We start from the raw sequence: 9,280 nt of genomic DNA on the forward strand, positions 1-9,280 counted from the left end.
CCATTGTATATGTTTTAATTGTAGAAATAGAAGCTCAAGAATCTAAGAATATAGCACAAGCTATTGGTATAATTTTTTTATTAATATTTTAATAAAATTTACAATTATTTTCTAGGTGTTCTAGCAACTATAAAAAATGTAAAATTTGTTGTATACTTGTTTATTGTACATGTAAATATATTAGGTACTCAGCTTCAGGCCAAATCAGCGACATTGGAAAATGTTGTTGGTTTAGTTAAAGGAATGATAAGTAGGTACTTTAGAAACTAATCGTTCGTCTAACAATTTTAATGAAATTTGGGATAGTGTCATAACATTTTGTGACAAACATAATACCTATTTCCACTCGTAAAGATGAACTGAAGAGAAAAAGAAAAGAGCTTACATCTCTCAAAGGTTTTGATGTTACAATTGCAACTGGTGCTGAGGATAACAATAGAACAGACACAGTTGATGAAAAGACATATTGGAAAACTAGTGCTTTTTTACAATATTGATAGTGGTAGACCTAATGCATAAAGAAAATGATGGTAATAAAAAAAAAATGTATTTTAGCTTTACAATGTTAAATTTTTTTACTTTTTAGTTTATAGTGTTTATACTTATAAATTATTATAATTAATGGTCAATAATGTCATAACTTAAAAATTAAATTAAAGAAAGAAGTAGGTAAGGTATAATAATTTAAAATTTAAAAATTAATAATTAAAGTAATTAAGTAGTTTTTAATGTTATGCTTAGTGTTTTGGGCGACTCCAAGTAACAAATTTATTTAAGTTTGCTTGCAATTTTAATGCATCTGCTGGAGAATAAATGTAGAAAAATTTTTTACGTCAGCAAATAACAGTATATTGACCGTGTCATCAAAAATGGAGGGTAAATCATTGATAAATATTATGAATAAAAGAGGACCTAAATGGGAACCCTAAGGTACGCCAGAACTAACTGAGAAGTAGGTGGAGATACTATGTTATACTTTTACCGCTTGAGTTCGACTGATTAAGTAGAACCATAACCAATTTAAGAAATTGCCATGAATTCAAAATGTAGATATTTTTTTTAAGAAGTAAGTGATGTTGGACCTTATAAAAGCTTTTTGAAAGTCGGTATAGACTGAACCTATTTAAACATGATAATTTAAGGCTTTAAGTATTTTGGCAGACTTGGGCAGTATTCCAAATACTTTTTGAATACTTTTTTTTTGAAAGTATTCAATACAGTATTTTGAATACTTTTTACAAATATTCTTAATACAGTATTTGGAATACATTTTTACTGTCCAATCACATTAAAAATAATTTCATTACTTCTTCTGTCATAATTGCTTGTCAAATTGCTTTTGCACTTGTATATAACCATATAAGCACCTATAATCTGTGTATATTTCTATTCAAAATATTTTATAGTAAATATATTATTTTGTTTTATACTATTTTTAGTGGGTAATGTTATTTCCAATTTGAAACGTTGAATTTGTAATTATTATTATTATTATTAGTTAAGCCACAGCAACTTTGCTATTGTCTTAAAGTAGTTATTATATTATAATTAAGTATTAATTAATAGTTTTTTTTCTAGTATAATGAGTATAATGTTCTTTTATTAGGTATTACTAAAAATGTTACCCACTTTATTGCTTAAATTAATTACATAATATTATAATTTAAATATTATTTATAACGAATAGATTGGACAATGTCCACTTATAAACACTGAATTGAAAAAAATATATATTTTTGTTATTGAAATCTAAATCTATTAAAAAAAAGTATTTGAAAAATATTTGGAATACTTTTTATGAAGTCTGTATTTTGGACTGGTAAAGGAGAATATTCAAGTATTCAAGTTATATGTGTCTATTTTAGAACTCCCAAATGTCAACATGTGCTGGAATAAATTATTGATAAAGTTTTGCCATCAACTAATAAGAAACGTTTGAAAATTATATGCCCTACTAGATGAGTTGAACGCTATGATGCCATTCTAGTATTTATTGAGTTATATAAAACTATTTTGGTGACATTAGATGAAATAAGTGAATGGGTAGGTATTGATACATCATCAAAAGAAAAACGACGTATGACAATTATTGAATAACCAGAATTTATTATAACAACACACATCATTGGAAAAGTTTTCTCTGTAAGTATGCCACTCAGTCGCCAACTTCAAACAGAAAATATTGATTTGGTAACAGCTTTAAAAGTAGCAGGAGACGTTCAAAATATATTACAAAGATTTAGATAAAATGTAGTCAATTATTTTCATATTGGATTTCTAAAAATTGAATAATAGTGCCAAGATTTGAATATTGATACAATAACTCTTAGATTAATTAGTTACTTCACCAAATAAAACAGCTGAAGATGAAGTTACATGATCAATTTATAAAACATAATAAATTATTATAAAGTTTCAGTTGTATTCTACTTGGCTATAAAATTCACTCAGAAACTGATTAAGACATTAAATATCTCATTGATACATATCAAGAGGATTTGAATAATAGTAACTTAGTTATAACTGGAGAATTATATTTATGGCAAGAAAAGTGTAATGAGATTATGTTTCAAAAAGTGCCCTTTGATGCATTTGGTTAATGTGACATAATGATATTTTCACACATACATATATTACTAAAAAACTAACCGGTGAACAGTAATTTTCCACATTAAAGAGTTTAAAGACTTATATAAGAAATTCTATTGGACAAGCAAGATTAAACGGTTTAGCTCTGATGAACATTCTTCGAAACATTAAAATAAATACAGATTAATTCATAAATGAGATGAGTAAAAAAGCTAGGTCGTTAAATTTCCGTTTGGAATAGCTAATTTATTTTTAAGAACTATATATTTCTTTTGTATATTTTAATAGATGTTATAAATGTTTTTACTTTAATGATATCATTTTAATTAAACAATTTTGTACATAGTGTGTGGCAATTTAAATTAATTTTTACTATAGTAAAACAATACTCAATATACATGAATGTACACATTTATAACAATTTTTGTGTTTGGATCACCATAATTAATTTAAATGTTTTACCAAGGCTCGTAAGTTCATGCAATTGTATGTATTTTTTGCTACACAAGAAAACATGCTAACTGAGATACAAATCCATTCATAACAATAGTAATAATTATATAAAGTTAATACTGCATGTTTTTGCATATTTTGGGTGTAAAAGCATATTTGTCATATAGTAGATTTTTTAGGGTTATTAGCGCATATTATTACATAAAAAAAATATTGTATTTATTTATTTTAATATTTAGATTCTTTTTTATTCCTTATTTTATTTATTTTCCTGTTTACAAATTTATAGTATTAGTTTTGATTTATTTTTATTTATTTTGACTATTTTCATGTATAAAAATTAAAAGGAATAAAATACTTTTAAAATTAATTGAAGTTTTATCTTATTATTTCAAAATAATTATAATTTTTACATAGTGCATATTTTGTCAATGTTTAGAGCTTGAATGTATGCTAATTTATGCATTTTTTAGAGCATGAACTTACGAGCCCTAATGATAACTTAAAAACTTATAACATATATCCCCCGCATTGAATATTCCTGGTCATGCCACTGGTTGTCTCCGTCTTACAAGTACATAACATGGAAAATGTACGCTCAGCAGATCACATTTAGCTCCGTTAGTTTAAAAATTAAGAGTGAATTGACCTATTATGAAACTTGATGGTAAAAAAATTATCTGTGTTTGAATGTTGGTTTTTACAATAGTTTAATTTTTTTACAAGTTATGCGTATATAAGATAGTATAAATTAAAAATGCTCATAACTCACTTAAAAACTGAATAATCATAAAAAAAACCAACATACAAACACAGATAATGTTCTTACCATCAAATTTCAAATAGGTCAATTCACTCTAATTTTTAAACTAACGGAGCTATACGTGATCTGCTAAGTGTAAATTTGCTATGTTCCGCACTTATAAGACGGAGACAACACATTCAGATGTTGCGTCCACTTAATGTTAATTATATAGTTATAAGATTTTCTCATCAGAAACTTAATGGTGGCCTCACATAGAATCATCCTAAAATCAATAATTATAATTAATAAAAATACGATAAAAATTAATTCAATATATAAATTACCTAACTTAATTTCTCTTATGGCTGTTCTGATCTATTTCAACCACAAAAATTTGTATTAGCATCAAAATATTGTAGGAATGCATACTGTTTAATATTACCTATAAAAATAAAAGAATAAATAAATAAAATGATTTGTACATAAATAAATATTATTCATATTTATTTTTATATATCACCACTATAAGAATACAATTATTTTGTGTTAGCCTTAAATTTATCATCAAAATAATGTTCTATTAATTTTAAAAAATATTGTGGTAGACAACTAGGATGTATAATGATTATACTAATGGGTAGTTAGATATGGTTTTATATCAAGGTTTCAAATATTTTAAGATTTTTTTTGTATTTGTATGGAAATAAACCTATATTTTGAAGAATGAAATGAATGTCTGACTTAAGAATTGGTGTAATGAAACTAATTTACAGTATACACAGACATATGAGAAAAAAGAAATAAATTTTTTTTGCAAAACCAAAATTTACCACAACACCAATAGAACAAATAAATCAAAACCAATAGACTTTGGTAGATATAATCAACACCGATAAATACATTATTTGATAGAGCAAAGATAGTAATGTCTAATACTTAGACTTAGTCACAACTTTCAGTCATATCTTGCTTACTATTACAAACAAACATAAAATATGTAGAGAAAAATTAGCTTTCTGTAGTTCTGTTCACAAGCAAGGCTGTTCCGTAAAGCAATAGGTTTTTGGAATATTATCATTAAAACATTTAAAACAGTATTTATTTAAAAAATTCCTAAATATATTAAATACTTAACATAATGTTAATGTAGACAACAATACTTTATTATTTTTAAATTCATAATAAGTAAATTTAGTCATATGTGTTTGTCATTTGACAAAGCTTTACACAAAATGATTATTTTATTTTAAATTTAAATAATTTCTACTAATTAGTTTGGTTAGAAAATTTGAGAAAGATCTGAAATAAATTTAAAAATATACAAACTTGATAACAACTTACTCCATTGTTGATTGTTCCTTAATTACGATATACATACTAGTAAGGCCGTGATAGATTAATCTATAAATCTATTCAATAGTAAAGCTGAGCAATGATAGAAAGATAACATATTAAGGTACGTTATACCCGCATGTGTTGTCTCTGTCTTACTAACGTACATCATACCAAATTTGCATTCAGCCGAACACATTTTGTGATGTTAGCTTTATCAGAGAAAATTTACCTATTATCAAATTTAAAGGTAAGAATATTATCTAGAAAATGTCATATGCTTTTATTGATATTATCATTTTAAAGTGAGTTATAGCTATGTAAAATATTACAACTTTTAAATGTTCATAATATTCTTAGCTTTAAATTTGATAATAAGTAAATTTACTTTAATACTAAAGGTAACGTCATAAAGTATGTTCTGCTGAAAGCAAATTTGATATGATGTACGTTAGTAAGACATGGACACCACACCACGTGTGGGTATAACGTCCTCTTAATGCTATCATTCTATCAACTTTCTGTAACACAAATTGATAGTTATACAATTAATTAAATGTCAAATATTAGTTGGACTGAATAAAATAAAAGAACTATTAAAATAAAGAAACACAAACATGCAGTTGTTTTTTCTGCATGTAAAATCTTTGTGCCTTTATTTGTACATACATGTTGCAATTATATAGTTGAAATAATATGTATAAGCATATTTTTAATGTGGAAATCAATGAATGATGATCAATATACAAAAACCTCGACTAATGTTAATCCATTATTATTATTTCATTGTTATAAAATATTTGCATGAAAATGACGGGAGTACAACAAATTACTACACCTTTCATTGCAGAAAGCATTGCAAACAAAACACAACAATTTTACATGTCTATGTCACAGACATAGATAACATGATACATGATTAATAACCTAAATCAATTAATTTATCTTAAAATTTGTATTTAAAAGTATTGGATACACTAGAATGCAGTGTTCCTTTTTCATTAAATTTAAATCGTAAACCAGCCGACAAAAATGTTGAAAAGCAGTAGTGGATTTTTCAACAAAAAAACTTAAATTAAAGTTACCTTGGAAATAGCGATAATACACGCTAACGTTAAACATAAAACAGCTAATAAAAGTTACAAAGTCTCCTTATTATGTCCTTATTCAGTATTGGTTAATGTGGATAATAACATGACTTAGAATAGCCATGAGTTTAATAGTTTTAATAAGCTACATTTATTTAATTATTTGTAGGTACACATATTATAAACTGATAATTATTTTATAATATTCTCTAATTTATCTTTCGTTAACAATACTTTAATTTTAAAAATGATGTTACATAAATTTGATTGTGTGTTGTCACTATTCAATAATATGATAACTGGAACGCTCACCGACCATATGACTAATATAAATAAAAACGAATGAGGATGTTAGAAAGAGATAGTGAGTACTTTAAGTATTTCTATCTCTGTCTTTATAGATAATACGCCGTATCGTACCTATTCACCATGATAAACTAAATTTAAAGTAAAAAAAACTTAAAAACTTAAACTTATAATCATAACAAAATATTTTATCATGCTTATAATATTATAATATTCACTTTTCATTTTTCAATGCTTACCGGCATAATGTGAATAAAATTATGTAATTTGTGATCGACGATCATCAGTGTCGGCATTTTAATCTTCTAAAAGTTTATAACCATTATATTTTTATTTTTGCTAATGTCCTATAGTAATTTCTTTAGATACTTTTAGGTATATTTTTTCAAAAAACAAACAATGGTTAATTTTTGCAGTACCTATAATTGCTCCAATACAAGTGATAAACAAAATGAATTAATATTTCACAAGTTAGAATTAATGTTAATTGTGATTGATATTTCGTAATTTTATTTATTGTACTATTAATTTAAGTAAAAGGTTTATAAATAATTTTACTTTGTATTGTTATCGTCCTAGTTTTCCACTCGTTGATAAAGAAAAATTAAAAAGTGGATTCATCGATTCATGCTGTCAGACTGACAAATTCCAATTGTAGTTACATACTACATTTTACAATAAAGCAGCTATAAATGGGGAAATAGTTTTAAAAAAATTTGTTGTGCCAACTATTATCGAATTCCCAGATCATTTAATGTCAAAGGTAAAAGAAAGATAAACTCTGTAACGAACTGTTGAAATTCAAGTATACATTTTGTTTAATTTACTTAATAGTCTAATATTTTATTATATAACAACAATTATTTACTATTGGATAAAAAAAATAAAAAAAACAATATAAAAAATATAATTATAGTTAGTAAATATTATAAACAATATAAAACTAATCAAATTACATTGATACTATAAAATCTCTTAAAATATTTATTATTATTTCTTCATAAAATTATGTTGGTAGGTAAGTAGATTCAATCTACTCTAGAATTCTAGATATTTAATAATAATTTAGTAAATTAGAAACCAGAATGCAATTATTAATATAATATGTTTGTATAATAATTATTTGAGGGATGACTTAGACTTTCGAGTAATAAATTCAAAATATAATAATATATAAATAGGACATTCAAAATTTTAAACAAATAATAAATTTTATATAATTTTAATACTAATTAAAACACATCATTATTCTTTGAATTTATAAATAATGTAATTTAAAATTGTATTAAGTATATTTACTAATATTTCTTTTCATAATATATTATATCATACTGATAAATATTTGTATTTTTTTAAAGGATATATTAGAACTATTGAAAATTAGTACAAATATGTATGCTTCAAATGGTATAAAAAAATATATTTTATGCTGTTGAAGTTTAGACAAAACTAACTAGTGTACAAGTTAATAAGACAGTACATCATTTACATCAAGAAAAGAAAATATTACAACAAATATTTAATTGAGTAAGTAAATTAACTAAAGATATTAAAGAAGATATTTTTAAAAATAAATTTAATTTATCACTATTGTTCACATTATTTAAAAATGAAATTGCAAATGTTAAAAATCAAGCAAATCACATGTCATACTCTGAGAAAATTTGTGAATTTTGCTAAATGTTACATTTGTATTCTGCCTGGACTTATGATTTTATACGCTAAAAAAGTGCATTTCCCAATTTTTCCACAGTTTGTAGATGATTAGTAACTAGATACTGCAATCCTGATGTTTTATGTGAAGTCATAAAATATTTAAATACCAACTTAAAACTGAAACATCTGTATTTTCAAATTTAATTGATATTGCTTTAATTTATGATGATTTGTATTTTAGAGATAAATTTTGGCTTAGTAAAAATGGTAAAGTTCATGACTTTTGTGATCTTGATGGTATTGCTCATAATGAAGGTGTAGGACAATGGTGACTGGTCTCATTTAGTTGTAGAGAAGGGCGAAGAAAAATAAATAAAGTATTATTTTGTTTCAATCAAATTTAAATTGTATATTATATTACAGAAAAAATATCAAAATGAAGAAATCCTTCTAGGCAGTGATGAACCTAGAGATCAGGAGAGAAAATTGAAAAAGAAGTAATAAAGTATTATTTTGTTTTAACCAAATTTTAATCGTATTTTACGTTACAGGAAAAATATCAGTAGAAGATACAAGTCTTTCCAGACAGTGGTGAACATAGAAAACAATTTCGAAGAGGTTTTTGTATCATCAATATGTTGTACTTACTGTTCCATTCAATATTTACAAGTTATTTTATTTTCATATAATTATAATGAATCACTGTGAATAACTACAGGATCTCAATTTCAATTAAATAACTGAGATATTAAAGCTCAATATTTTTCTGCGAGTCTTATATATGTATTAATTTATAATATAAATAAACTTTTGTTAATTCATTTATGAGTTGACTATCAAGCATTCAAGCCTCATACATTTTAAATATAATTAGTTATTACTTAACACATTCTGATATAAAACAAAATTATACATTGACGTCTTCAATAAAGATAGATACTCCAAATGTATTCGCTATCTCTTTAAAAGGATGTTAACATAGTATTTGTTATCTCTATCTAACCCACGCGCAAAAGAGCAAATTTTACGTTTACAATAATGATTATAACCATATTAATTTCTCAAATTATAGTGAAATGACCTCTTTTAAAATTTAAAGTTAAGAACATTA

At 24.5% G+C, this 9,280-nt stretch overlaps 2 long non-coding RNA genes across 3 annotated transcripts; one reads left to right on the forward strand and one right to left on the reverse strand.

The window, feature by feature from the left end:
• Window positions 1-2,086: 2,086 nt before the first annotated feature.
• On the reverse strand, window positions 2,087-6,474 carry LOC132927372 (uncharacterized). The gene is made up of 4 exons (XR_009661712.1): window positions 6,205-6,474; window positions 5,129-5,640; window positions 4,132-4,229; window positions 2,087-4,070 (listed from the first exon to the last, which is right to left on the reverse strand). It is a non-coding gene; the product is annotated as an uncharacterized LOC132927372 (long non-coding RNA).
• A 159-nt stretch (window positions 6,475-6,633) lies between these two features.
• On the forward strand, window positions 6,634-8,994 carry LOC132927668 (uncharacterized). Of its 2 annotated transcripts, none has more exons than XR_009661780.1 (5): window positions 6,634-7,016; window positions 7,093-7,276; window positions 7,872-8,040; window positions 8,593-8,666; window positions 8,721-8,994. It is a non-coding gene; the product is annotated as an uncharacterized LOC132927668 (long non-coding RNA). The 2 variants fall into 2 exon arrangements; XR_009661779.1 differs by having other exon boundaries at window positions 6,634-6,983.
• Window positions 8,995-9,280: the final 286 nt, after the last annotated feature.

This window comes from Rhopalosiphum padi, chromosome 3 (assembly GCF_020882245.1).
Source record: "Rhopalosiphum padi isolate XX-2018 chromosome 3, ASM2088224v1, whole genome shotgun sequence".
Lineage (NCBI taxonomy): Eukaryota > Metazoa > Arthropoda > Insecta > Hemiptera > Aphididae > Rhopalosiphum > Rhopalosiphum padi.